Raw genomic sequence first — 14537 nt, forward strand, 5'->3', positions numbered from 1 at the left:
ATCTAACAACAAACTCCACAGACCTCAAGCACTTTAATGCACCCCCAGTCTCTGTTTCTTTACAAACTCATTTGCATCCTCCAGTGTATCAAAGTAATAACCTCTGTCCTTGAAAGTCACTCAATGACAAGCCAGGAACTCCACACCAAACTTCACGTTGCTCGTGTACAGCACGACTTTTGTCTTGTTTTTAAAAAATATATATATTTTATTGAAATTTTTTTTCCCAAACAACAATTTTTCCTCTTACAAAACAAACGCAACAGTAACAATACAGAAATTTTTAACAATACACAAGTAACAAAACCCCCTTATCTATTGACCTAAACTAAACTAAACCCCCCCCCCTCCCCCTGGGCTGCTGCTGCTGGTCATCTGTCTTCCCTCTAACGTTCCCCTAGGTAGTCGAGAAATGGCTGCCACCACCTGGTGGACCCTTGAGCCGATCCTCTCAGGGCAAACTTTATCTGCTCCAGTTTAATGAACCCCGCCATATTGTTTACCCAGGCCTCCAGTCCGGGGGGTTTCGCCTCCTTCCACATGAGTAGGATCCTACGCCGGGCTACTAGGGACGCAAAGGCCACAACGTCGGCCTCTTTCGCCTCCTGCACGCCCGGCTCTTCCGCAACTCCAAATAGAGCTAACCCCCAGCCTGGTTTGACCCGGGCCTTCACCACCTGCGAAATCACTCCCGTCACTCCCTTCCAATACCCTTCCAGTGCCGGGCACGCCCAAAACATATGTGCGTGGTTTGCCGGGCTCCCGCCACACCTCCCACATTTGTCCTCCACTCCAAAGAACCTGCTCAATCTTGCTCCCGTTATGTGTGCTCGATGTAGCACCTTAAATTGAATCAGGCTAAGCCTGGCGCATGAGGAAGAGGAATTCACCCTGCTTAGGGCATCAGCCCACATACCCTCCTCTATCTCCTCCCCTAATTCTTCTTCCCACTTTCCTTTTAGTTCGCCCACCGACTCCTCCCCCTCTTCCCTCATCTCTCGATAAATCTCTGACACCTTGCCCTCTCCGACCCACACCCCTGAAAGCACCCTGTCCTGTATCCCCTGTGTCGGGAGCAACGGAAATTCCCTCACCTGTTGTCTGGTAAACGCCCTCACCTGCATATATCTCAAGAAATTTCCCCGGGGCAACTTATACTTTTCCTCCAATGCTCCCAAGCTCGCAAAAGTCCCATCTATAAATAAATCTCCCACCCTCCTAATTCCCCCCTCCTAATTCCCAACTGGTACCAGCTCTGAAATCCTCCATCCATTCTTCCTGGGGCGAACCTATGGTTGTTCCTGATAGTGGACCCCACCAGGGCTCCCCGCACCCCTCTCTGTCGCCTCCACTGTCCCCAGATATTCAGTGTTGCCGCCACCACCGGGTTCGTGGTAAACTTTTTAGGTGAGAACGGTAGCGGCGCCGTCACCAGTGCCTCTAAACTCGTCCCTTTACAGGACTTTCTCTCCAGTCTTTTCCACGCCGCTCCCTCACCCTCCATCATCCATCTACGTATCATTGCCACATTGGTGGCCCAATAGTAATCGCCCAAGTTCGGTAGTGCCAATCCTCCTCTTTCCCTACTACGCTGAAGGAACCCCCTCCTTACTCTCGGGACTTTCCCTGCCCACACGAAGCTCGTGATGCTCCTGTCTATTTTTTAAAAAAAGGTCTTGGTGATTAATATAGGGAGACATTGAAATACAAATAAGAACCTCGGGAGGACCATCATCTTAATTGCTTGCACCCTGCCCGCCAGCGATAGAGGCTGCATGTCCCACCTCTTGATGTCCTCCTCCATTTGTTCTACCAGCCGTGTCAGATTAAGTCTGTGCAAGGTTCCCCAGCTCCTAGCGATCTGAATCCCCAGGTATCGGAAGTTTCTTTCCACTTTCCTTAGCGGCAAGCCTTCTATCTCTCTACTCTGGTCCCCTGGATGTATCACAAATAATTCACTCTTCCCCATGTTTAGCCTATACCCCGAGAATTCCTCGAACCCCCTCAAAATTCGCATAACCTCTATCATCCCCCCCGCTGGGTCCGACACGTATAACAATAGGTCATCCGCATATAACGAGACTTGGTGTTCTTCTCCCCCTCTAATCACCCCTCTCCATTTCCTGGAGTCTCTCAACGCCATGGCCAGAGGTTCAATTGCCAACGCGAACAACAATGGAGACAGCGGGCATCCCTGTCTTGTTCCCCTATATAGTCGGAAATACTCCGATCTATGTCGACCTGTAACTACGCTTGCCGTTGGAGCCCCATAAAGAAGTCTAACCCAGCTAATAAACCCGTTCCCAAACCCAAACCTCCTTAACACTTCCCATAAATACTCCCACTCCACCCTATCAAATGCCTTCTCTGCGTCCATTGCCGCCACTATCTCTGCCTCCCCCTCCACTGGGGCATCATTATCACCCCTAATAGTCGTCGCACGTTAACATTCAGTTGTCTCCCTTTTATGAACCCTGTCTGGTCTTCGTGCACCACCCCCGGGACACAGTCCTCTATCCTCGATGCCAGTACCTTTGCCAGCAATTTGGCGTCCACGTTCAATAGTGAAATAGGTCTATAGGACCCGCACTGCAACGGATCTTTGTCCCTCTTCAAAATTAGCGATATCGTCACCTCCGACATCGTCGGGGGTAGAGTCCCCCCTTCCCTGGCCTCATTGAATGCCCTCGCCATCAACGGGGCCAACAAGTCCACATATTTTCTGTAATATTCCACCGGGAACCCGTCTGGCCCCGGGGCCTTCCCTGCTTGCATGCTTCCCAGTCCCTTAATGACCTCGTCCACCTCAATCGGTGCCCCCAGGCCTACCACCTCCTGCTCCTCCACTTTCGGGAACCTCAATTGGTCCAGGAACTGCCGCATCCCCTCCTCTCCCTCTGGGGGTTGAGACCTATACAGTTCCTCATAAAAGGTCTTGAACACCTCATTTATCTTTCCTGCCCTTCGCACAGTGTCTCCCCTTTCGTCTCTAATTCCTCCTATCTCCCTCGCTGCTGCCCTCTTTCGCAATTGATGAGCCAGCAGGCGACTAGCCTTTTCCCCATATTCATACCTCCTCCCCTGTGCCTTTCTCCACAGTACCTCCGCCTTTCTGGTGGTCAGAAGGTCAAACTCTGTCTGGAGTCGTCTCCTCTCCCTGTACAATTCCTCCTCCGGGGTCTCTGCAAATTCCCTGTCCACCCTTAAAATCTCCCCCAGTAATCTTTCCCTTTCCTTGGCCTCTGTTTTCCTTTTGTGGGCCCCAATAGAGATCAGCTCTCCTCTGACCACCGTTTTTAGTGCTTCCCAAACCACTCCTACAGGGACCTCGCCGTCGTCATTGACCTCCAGGTATCTCTCAATATACCCCCGCACTCTTGCACACACTCCCTCATCCGCCATCAGTCCCACATCTAATTGCCAGAGTGTTCTCTGCTCCCTTTCCTCTCCTAATTCCAGGTCCAACCAATGTGGGGCATGATCCGAAACCGCTATGGCTGAGTACTCAGCTTCTTCCACCCTAGAGATCAACGACCTTCCCAAAACAAAAAAATCTATCCGGGAGTACACTTTATGGACATGGGAGAAGAAGGAAAACTCCCTAGCCCTAGGTCTAAGAAATCGCCATGGATCCACTCCCCCCATTTGGTCCATAAACCCCTTAAGTACCTTGGCCGCTGCCGGCCTCCTTCCGGTCCTTGAGCTGGATCTATCTAGCCCTGGGTCCAGCACCGTATTCAAGTCCCCTCCTAGAATCAAGTTTCCTACCTCCAGGTCCGGTATACGACCCAGCATCCGTCTCATAAATCCCGCATCGTCCCAATTTGGGGCATACACATTAACCAACACAACCTCCATTCCCTCCAGCCTACCACTCACCATTACATATCTACCTCCACTATCTGCTACGATGTCCTTTGCTTCAAATGCTACCCGTTTCCCCACCAAAATGGCCACCCCTCTGTTCTTTGCGTCCAGTCCTGAGTGGAACACCTGTCCCACCCATCCTTTCCTTAGCCTAACTTGGTCCGCCACCTTTAGGTGCGTCTCTTGGAGCATAACCATGTCTGCCCTTAGTCCTTTCAAATGCGCGAGCACTCGGGCCCTTTTTATCGGTCCGTTCAGGCCTCTCACGTTCCACGTGATCAGCCTCACTAGGGGGCTACCTGCCCCCCTCCCGTGTCGACTAGCCATTACCTTCTCTAGGCCAGTCCCATATCCCGCCTCCGCGCTCCCGCTCGCTCCCCCAGCGTCGCACACCATCCCCGCCCACCCACTCTTCAGCCATTTCCTTTTGGATTTCCGCAGCAGCAACCCAGTTGTCCCCCCCCCTCCCCGCTAGATCCCTATCTAGCATGATTGCTCCCCCCATGTCACTTCCGTAAGTCAGCTGACTTCAACTGACCCCGGCTACTCCTGCTCACTCCTCGACCCCCCCCGTGTGGGGGAACTCCCATCCGCCTTGCGCCTATCTTCCCGCCTTATTCTTTCTGGCACGGGAACATCCGTTTACCTGACCCGCCTCTTATGGCGCAGCTCCCTTTCCCCTCCCCCTCCCCTTCCCCATTCTCCAACTATGTCCCGTCTTTCCCCCATCACCGGCGCCCACATTTCCCCAATGTCTCCCCCCTTCCCAGTTTGCTTCTCAATTAACTTCACCCATAACATTAACAAAATCAATAACAATAACATTTCCTGCAGCATCAGTCCCTTAGTTCCGATCCAATCCCTCTTCTTTGATGAAGGACCATGCTTCCTCCGCCGTCTCGAAATAATGGTGTCTCTCCTGATACGTGACCCACAGTCTTGCCGGCTGCAGCATCCCAAAATTCACCTTCCTTTTATGCAACACCTCTTTGGCTCGGTTGAAGCTCGCCCTCCTTCTCGCCACCTCCGCACTCCAATCCTGGTATATCTGTACCACAGCGTTCTCCCATCTGCTACTCCGCACCTTTTTAGCCCATCTCAGGACCTCTTCTCTGTCCTTAAGGCGGTAAAATCGCACGATTATCGCCCTCGGTGGTTCTCCCGCTTTTGGTCTTCTCGACGGAATCCGATTTGCCCACTCCACCTCCATGGGGCCCGTAGGGGCCTCAGCACCCATCAGTGAGCTCAGCATCGTACTTGCGTACGCTCCACAGTCCACTCCTTCCACTCCCTCAGGGAGACCAAGTATCCGAAGGTTCTTCCTTCGCGCTCCGTTTTCTAGGGCCTCGATCCTTTCAGTGCACTTTTTATGAAGTGCCTCGTGCGTCTGAGTCTTAACCGCCAGGCCCAGGATCTCGTCCTCAATATCTGTCACCTTCTGCTCCACCACGCGAAGCTCTGTCTCCTGGGTCTTTAATGTCTCCTTGAGCCCCTCAATTGCCTGTAGCATCGGGGTCAGCACCTCCCTCTTCAGCAGCTCCACGCACCGTCTCACGATTTCATCCTGCTCAGGCCCCCATGTCGCCTGCGCTTTCTCCGCCGCCATTTTGAACTTCTCTCCCTCTGACCTTTTGGTCGACGATTCCTCGGGCTGCAGCCGCCGCCGCCGGTTTTTTCCTCCTTCGTTTGGGGGGGACTCCCTTCTCCCACACCCCACACCGGGCTGGGTCGACAAAAAATTCCCCGTTGGGGCTCTTAAAAGAGCCCGAAGGTCCGTCGGAGCTGGAGCCGCCGAAACGTGCGGCTAGCTCGGCATCACCGCAACCGGAAGTCCTCGACTTTTGTTAAACGTTGCACGCCTTCTCACCAGCTTTGCCCCAACATTTTGGGATGTTCTGATGGCATGGCCCTCCCATCTACTGTCTTGATGGTCCTTCACCCACCTCAGGATCCGCTCCTTATCCAGCTATTGGTGAAACCTGACTATGATTGCCTGAAGTAGCTCCCCCAAGCTGGGCTTCAGCTTCAGCAACCTATGGGTCTGGTCCAACTCAGGAGGGGTTGGAAAGACCCCCTCCCCCACTAACTTTCCAAACATCTTGGACATATAATCCATGAAATTGGAGCCCTCCAGGTCCTTTGGCAGCCCGATGATCCATACGTTTTGCCGTCTGGAGTGGTTTTCTAGATCGCCAACCTTGGCCTTTAGCACTCTCTGCTCCTCTGCCAGCAACGTGATCTCTTCCTCCAAGGAGACAATCCATCACTGTAGTCAAAGAGCCCCGCCTCCACCTTCTGAATCATCGCCCCAGTACTGGGGAGGCGGTGGCGTTGTGGTATTGTCACTGGTCTAGTAAACCAGCTACCCAGAATAATGTGGGGACCCCAATGAGGGGGGCGGAGAAACCTTTAGAAAACTCCAAGTATAAATAAAGCTGGTCAGTTTGGAACCAGCAGGAAGGAGTGTGCAGCAAGGGAAGTTGCTGCTGCTGCTTTATATATATATATATATATATATGTTATTGTAAATAAATGTTATTACTTTGTATCCTTAAAACTCGTGCTGGATTCTTCGTGGCCCTCACAAAAATTGGAAACTCTCACATGACAACAATCTGGGAGGGGGGGATTCTAAGGAGACATCCACAACCATTCACTTGGGTTCAGTTTGGAGAGTGTATTAACCTACAGTGCTTAAAAGGGACTTTATGTGTTAATGAGACCATTGTTGCTTAAGATGTACTTTTTAATCCATGTTAATCTTTAAATCTGTATATTTGTTAAACTAAGGGGGAGTAAAGGAATGTTGTACAATAATCCAACTTTTCATGTTTAATAAATGTTTTTTTCCATTGTTAAAACTAATTTGTGATCCTGTGACTCTATTCCTCCATGTTTTATTCAAAAGAACATGAAACAGTACAGCCCTTCGGCCCACGATGTTGTGCCGACCATTTATCCTAATCTAAGGTCAACCTATAGACCATAGCACAGTACAGGCCCTTCAGCCCACGATGTTGTGCCAACCATTTATCCGAATCTAAGGTCAACCTATAGAACATAGAACAGTAGAAGTTACCATCTTTTGAGAAAGGGTCTCCTTCTGAGATCTACCCATCCAATTATAACATCAACTGGGATCATAACACAAGAAATCAGATCTGGGTTACTGAAAAGGATGGCCTGAGTACTAGAATTGTCAGAAAAAGGTACAAGTCAATGTTAGTTTGTTGTCGGGAAGCCATAAGTACTTCTTCCATTGGTCATGAATTGTAAATATAGAGTTTGAGTTGAGGTTAAATTGCTGTAGGGAAGCAATAAACTAATTTCTCATTGGCCAGGAGTTACAAATATTTGGGAAAAGTAATTAGTTATATTTACACAGGTGCTCACACATGGGCTTTAAAAGCTTCCTCCAAAGTGTATAAAAATAAGAGAGCAGCATGGGGCCTTTGCATTTGCAAAGTATTAGTCTCAGGAGACTTGCTAAAAGGAAGCTCTTTGTGGGAGAGAGTTAGGAGTTAGTAGTTGTGCTAAGTCAACTGGCAAGGTCTGAGATTGACCACAAAAAGCCCAGCAGTAACCATAGGCTAAGGATTGCTGTAAGAATCCAGCAATAAAACTAAGACTGTTGTAATACTCCAGAAGAAGGTCAAGGGATTGGCAAAAGAATCCCAAAGTGAGTAACATCACCAGATCTGCGATTGCCGTAAAAGTCTAAGGTATCAGTTTTGATTCAGTCTTAGAATTTAGTATTAGGATTTGAGTTTGCTGCTTTAGAACATAAGAACTAAGAGCAGCAGTAAGCCATCGAGCCCCTTGAGCCTGCTCCGCCATTCAATAAGATCATAGCTGATCTTTTTATAGACTCAGCTCCACTTTGAAGTGACAAAGATGATAGATGAGGGAAAGGCAGTAGATGTTGTATACATGGACTTCAGTAAAGCCTTTGACAGGGTACCTCATGATAGACTGGTACAAAAGGTGAAGTCACATGTGATCAGAGGAGAACTGGCAAGTTGGATACAGAACTGGCTTGGGCACAGAAGACAGAGGGTAGCAGTGGAAGGGTGCTTTTCTGAATGGAAGGCTGTGACTAGCAGCGTTCCACAGGGATCAGTTCTGGGGCCTTTGTTGCTCGAGGTGTATATAAATGATTTGGGAAGAAAATGTAACTGGTCTGATTAGTAAGTTCGCAGACGACACAAAATTGGTGGAGTTGTGGATAGTGAAGAGGATTGTCAGAGGTTACAGCAGAATACAAACTGGTTGGAGTCTTGGGCGAAGAAATGGCAGATGGAGTTTAACCCGGACAAGTGTGAGGTAATGCACTTTGGAAGGTCCAATGCATGTAGGAATTACACAATAAATGGTAGAACTCTTGCAGAGAGATCTGGGCATGCATGTCCACCGATCACTGAAAGTGGCAACGCATGTGGATAAGGTGGTCAAGAAGGCACACGGCATGGTGGCCTTCATCGGTCAGGGCATTGAATATAAAAATTGGCAAGTTATGTTGCAGCTGTACAGGACCTTAGTTAAGCCTCATTTGGAATATTGTGTACAATTCTGGTCGGCACACTACCAGAAAGATGTGGATGCTTTGGAAAGGGTACAGAAGTGCTTTACAGAGATGTTGCCTGGTATAGCGGGCATTAGCTATGAGGAGAGGTTCGATAAACTCGGTCCGTTCTCACTGGAACGACGGTGGTTGAGAGTCGACCTGATAGAGGCCTACAAGATTGAGTGGCATGGACAGAGTGGATAGTCAGATGCTCTTTCCCAGGGTAGGAGAGTCAAGTACATGGGGACATAGGTTTAAAGTGCGAAGGGAAAAGTTAGAACAGATGTGCGAGGCAAGTTTTTTACACAAAGGGTGGTAAATATTTGGAACGTACTGCCTGGGGAGGTGGTGGGAGCAGTACGATAGGGCATTTAAGAGACATCTAGACAAATATATGAATAGGATGGGAATGGAAGGATATGGCCTCTGTAAGTGCAGACAATTTTAGTTTAGGCAGGTACCATGGTCGGCACAGGCTTTGAGGGCCGAAGGGCAAGTTCCTGTGCTGTATTGTTCTGTGTTCTTTCTTTGTTCTTTGTTCCTGGGGCTGGTTTAGTACAGTGGGCTAAACAGCTGACTTGTAAAGCAGAACAAGGCCAGCAGCGTAGGTTCAATTCCCATACCAGCCTCCCCGAACAGGCACCGGAATGTGGCAACTAGGCTTTTCACAGTAACTTCATTGAAGCCTACTTGTGACAATAAGTGATTTTCATTTCATTTCATTCATTTTTTCATTTCATACTCGCCCGCTCTGCTGGAATCACCCCAGCGTGCAGCTGATTTTGCTAAATTACCACGAGCGCATTTGTTATTTCCCCCGCCACCTCTTTTATAACCCTGGGTTGCATTCCATCAGGGCCAGGAGACCTGTCTACTTTAGCCCTATTAGCTTGTCCAACATTACTTCCTCAGTGATAATGAGCGTTTCTAGGTTCTCACTTGAAATAGCCTCCTTGCCAACAATTATTGGTATGCTATTTGACTCTTCCACTGTGAAGACCGACGTTTGCATTCTAAATCAGTGATTGTTCTTTTTGCCAATAAGATTATTCCCCAACAACTTCCTCTAGGGTTTAGTATGTAGTTCAAGTCCCAACAAATACTGGGCAGTAATATACAGCTGGGAACATATTCTTATTCACAATGGATAGATCCTGTGAAAAGCAAGAGACGTTTCTTCTAATCTTTCTTTTGAATATATTTTAATTAAACTTTTATCGTTTTATACCTGAAAAACACAAAAAGTACAAAAATTACAAACAACAGCAGTAAACCAAATAATAAGAATAATAACCTTATAAACCCACCCCCCTTTACTCCCTTCCACCCCTCTATCGACCCCCCAACAGCTAACAGTGACCAATTCCTTAAAGTACAATATCAATAACCTGATGAATTGACTCACCTGAGGAAGGAGCAGCGCTCCGAAAGCTAGTGTTTGAAACAAACCTGTTGGACTTTAACCTGGTGTTGTAAGACCTCCTTACTGTGTCCACCCCAGTCCAATGCCAGCATCTCCACATCATTATAATATGAATGGTTGCCATCTCTGGTAGAAAACTTCAATTGACCCCCTCACTGCATATTTGACTTTCCTGAGGTGCAAAAACTCCATTAAGTCAAAGAGGATGTGACGATATTTATTAAGGCCCCCTCAGCTAATCCTCCCCATGCCTCCCACAGAAGGCGACATCACCAGAAATATCCGGAATGTCTGTTGAACGAACAAATTCCTTTTCTTCTAATCTAATGCAGTGAAAGTGATTTTGACACAAAGTTATACCTACCTCCAAACAATTTCAATTCACATTTTCAGCAGTTGGAATTCAAATCTAATTGTTGTGTAAGACAGGATTAAAGATAAATTTAGTTTCCATTTTCTTCATTAATGGTATCAAAATTTAGTTGGATGTGGAAGTAATTTGGAAAATTATTCTATTTTTTTACCAACTCATATTTTTTAATGTTCTGCTTTATGCTGTTATTGTATTACAACATACAGATGTTAGCACACAAGAAGTTTCACACCTGGCTGTGGATCATAATGACCTCAATGACAAAGGAACATGTCAGGATGGTATGGCTGTTGAGTAACAGTTATCTCTCTGTATCAAACATTAAAATTATTCTACTGTAGGCTTAGAAAGTACCAGCCTTCCCAACACTTTAATACATGGCTCGACAACAGGCTGCAGATGCACTTCATATAGCTCGAAGCCCAAGCAGGTGTGCAACTGTTAATGCAATTATTTTTACACCTTACACCATCGGTGCTCTCAAATGAGAACACAATTAATGAATCATATTATTGCTCACATATCAGTGCATATCAACAATTATTTTGGTGTTGACATAAAGTGGTTGTATAATGTAAGATTAGATATTCCTTTCAACATTTCTATCTCCCCTTATCATTCCACAATGCTCCTCCAGATTATTGTCAATGCTGCTTTGGATCTGGTATTTGAGTGGTTTCCAAGAAATTATAGCAGTGTCTAATCGAATATTTTTCTTTTGTTCTTTAAGGAATTGTGACCTCGGCTCTACTCTTAATCTCAGTGGTGCAACCAAGATCGTAATCTTGTTGCTTGGGAAATTTCAGTTGGTAATAATTGTCATAAAAAAGCACTAATTTGTAAAACCTTGCACTAAAGTATGAGATAAACCTCTTTGTCCTTTGATAGATGTGGCCCAGTAATAACCCATAGGCAGGTTCTCAGTAGGGGTTTGGGTGAATGGATAGCAGACGCTAAAGGACAAAGAAATGCCAGTGCCTGAAATGTCAGTGAGCCTGATAGAGTGAACATTAACTGACGATTCACTTGAATCCCTGTAAATAGACACAGATTGAAACTGGGATTGTTGGATTAGGAAGTTTATGATTATAATGCGTAACTCTGTAAATAAATATAAAATTGTGTAAAAGATGTGTTTCAGTTCTATCGTTGACCAATTGGCTTTTTGGAATATAACATGATGTGGAGATGCCGGCGTTGGACTGGGGCGGGCATAGTAAGAAGTCTTACAACACCAGGTTAAAGTCCAACAGGTTTATTTGGAAACACTAGCTTTCGGAGCTTTGCTCCTTCATCAGGTAAAATGGTAGGGCTGGTTTAGCTCACTGGGCTAAATCGCTGGCTTTTAAAGCAGACCAAGGCAGGCCAGCAGCATGGTTCAATTCCCGTACCAGCCTCCCCGAACAGGCGCTGGAATGTGGTGACTAGGGGCTTTTCACAGTAACTTCATTGAAGCCTACTCATGACAATAAGCAATTTTCATTTCATTTCATTTCATGAAACACAAAGGTTGGAAACTAAGATAACAAAAATCAAACAGAGAAATACTATCCCAGTAGCAATTGTGGAATATGGCAGAAAACAAATATTTATTACCAAGGTATGATTACCATCCTAAGGCTGAACTCGTATGACAAGTGGAAGAAAGAAGGGTGTATGTGGACATGAAATATATCACTACAGAAGAAGAAACCAGATATGGCCTTGGTGTTGTCACCGCATACAAGAAGTAAAATGAGATGCAAAGAAATGTTTAGTGAGCTGGATGCCTGTCATTTGGATAATGACGTTGTATGTTTCCCATGCCTGCCTGGGCTCCATGTTCTGCCCACCCTTGCCCTCCACCACATCCTCCTCATTGGACGAGGCCTGCCATTCCTCCTCCTCCTCCAGCACATCGCCCCTCTGCTGCGTGATGTTGTGGAGGACGCAGCATGCCGCCACAATGCGGGTGACCCTCTCAGCATCATACTGGAGGTCCCTTCCAGAAGGATCCAGGCACCTGAACCGCATCTTCAGGAGGCTGAAGCATCACTCGACCACATCCCTGGTCACTGCATGGGCGTCGCTGTAGCGGGTCTCGTATCGATCTGTGGCCTCTGGATAGGCGTCAGCAACCGTAACAGACAACCCCTGTCACCTAGGAGCCAATCCCTCAGCTGGCGGCGACGTCTTGAACATGTCAGGCATCGTCGAGTGTGCCAGGATGAAGGCGTTGTGAACACTGCCCAGGTACCGGGCACAGACGTGAATGATGAGCAGTTGATTGTCACATATCAGCTGCACGTCCATCGAGTGGAACCCCTTTTGGTTGGTGTAGAGCGGCCTGTCATCTGCAGGTGCCCGTAGGGGGACACGCATCCCATCGATCACCCCATGGACCCGGGACATCCTGTCGATGGCGGCGAACCCCGATGCCTGGGCATCCTGATGGGCTCAGCCCACATTGAACTAGATTTATTGACCTGCCTGGGCAGAGAGGGCCTCCGTGACGGCACGGATGCACCTGTGCATGGAGATCTGTGAGAACCCGGACAGGGGCCAAGGTGGATGGTCAGTGGGTGCGCAACCAGCACGGTCTGTGTCTGGGCCGGCAGCCCACAGTTGCTCCTCTCCGGGTCCTACCCCTTCTCACTCCCCTCAGGAGCTACCACACCGGTTTCACAATTTTTAAAAGCACAAGTGAACCGCACCGTGGGGAACATGGGCCCATTGGAGGGTTTTCTCCGGGTGCTCCGGTTTCCCCCACAAGTCCCAAAAGACGTGCTTTAGGTGAATTAGACATTCTGAATTTTCCCTCTGTGTACCCGAACAGGCGCTGGAATGTGGCGACGTGGGGCCTTTCACAGTAACCTCAATGCAGTGTTAATGTAAACCTAATTGTGACAGTAAAGATTATTATTAAAGGTTATTATTATCACATGCAAAACATTTCTGTTTGAGCTACCACTTGCAAAGTAACCTGTGTGAAGGAAGGATTTTATGGTTGCAACAGTTCCGTGATGCAATGAATATTAGTTGCCATTTCAGTATTTTTATTATTGCTTGAGATCACAGGATAGTCTCAGGTCAACAAAGAACATAGAACATACAGTGCAGAAGGAGGCCATTCGGCCCATCGAGTCTGCACCGACCCACTTAAACCCTCGGTTCTACCCTATCCCTGCAACCCAATAACCCCTCCTAACCTTTTTGGTCACTAAGGGCAATTTATCATGGCCAATCCACCTAACCTGCATGTCTTTGGACTGTGGGAGGAAACCGGAGCACCCAGAGGAAACCCATGCAGATATGGGGAGAACGTGCAGACTCCGCACAGACAGTGACCCAGCAGGGAATCGATCCTGGGACCCCGGAGCTGTGAAGCTTGTGCTACCGTGCTGCCCTAACAACAATAATATTCCTGCACAATTAAAGTTTCTTACAGGTAAAGTTTCAGACATTGCACTGGGACTCATCATGAGTGAAGCAAGGGAAAGAGTGTCATTGAAAGACATGCTCTACAAAAGAATAGGTTACCAGAAGTATGGCGGCTAATAGATCGCAGGGTGAATGCTGCCAACAACATCATCAGACCTGGTTCCTGTTGCAGCCCCAATTGAAAAAGATTAATTTTAAAAGCAGATATAGATTTCCCAGTAACCACTACGAGTAATCACTCCAGGATTTTGCTTTTTAAAACTTTTACTGTGACAAACAAACTAAAATCCACATGGACTAAACGTTACTTCATAGGCAATTCACACACTAAAGAACAGAGCAGGGCCTCCCCATTAAATTCTTAACACACCCGAAAACCCCATTCACCTGATGAAGGAGCTGCGCTCCAAAAGCTAGTGATTCAAAACAAACCTGTTGGATTTTAACCTGGTGTTGTAAGACTTCTTACATCTATATATTACACTGCACTCTCAGCAGAGAGGTAGTCTTGTGTGCAAAATCCCAAGTTCCTCCTGGCTGCAGCATCTCTCCTTCTTGCCACAAACGGGTATGTCTTCAGTGTCCTTTAAAGCGAAAGTCCCGTCACTCTTCTGTGCATAATCAAATGGATGTCCATTTGCAAGGCAGTCTCTGTGACTCCTTGTTCTTTAACTCTCCACAAGCATCACTTTTTCAAAGAATGAATCCATTCTCACCAATCCTCTGCTTGGTAGTTAACCCAAAATGAGTCCTTTTCTTCATTTTGTCTTCTTCCCAGAATCTTCCGGCCTTGTTACCCTCTCTCTCAAGCGAAACTAGGCCAGTGAATAGCAGGAGAGGCCAAAAACGAGAACCGCGCCAGGCACCAAACAGTCTGTGATGAAACCAGC

Source organism: Scyliorhinus torazame, chromosome 6, assembly GCF_047496885.1.
Source record: "Scyliorhinus torazame isolate Kashiwa2021f chromosome 6, sScyTor2.1, whole genome shotgun sequence".
Lineage (NCBI taxonomy): Eukaryota > Metazoa > Chordata > Chondrichthyes > Carcharhiniformes > Scyliorhinidae > Scyliorhinus > Scyliorhinus torazame.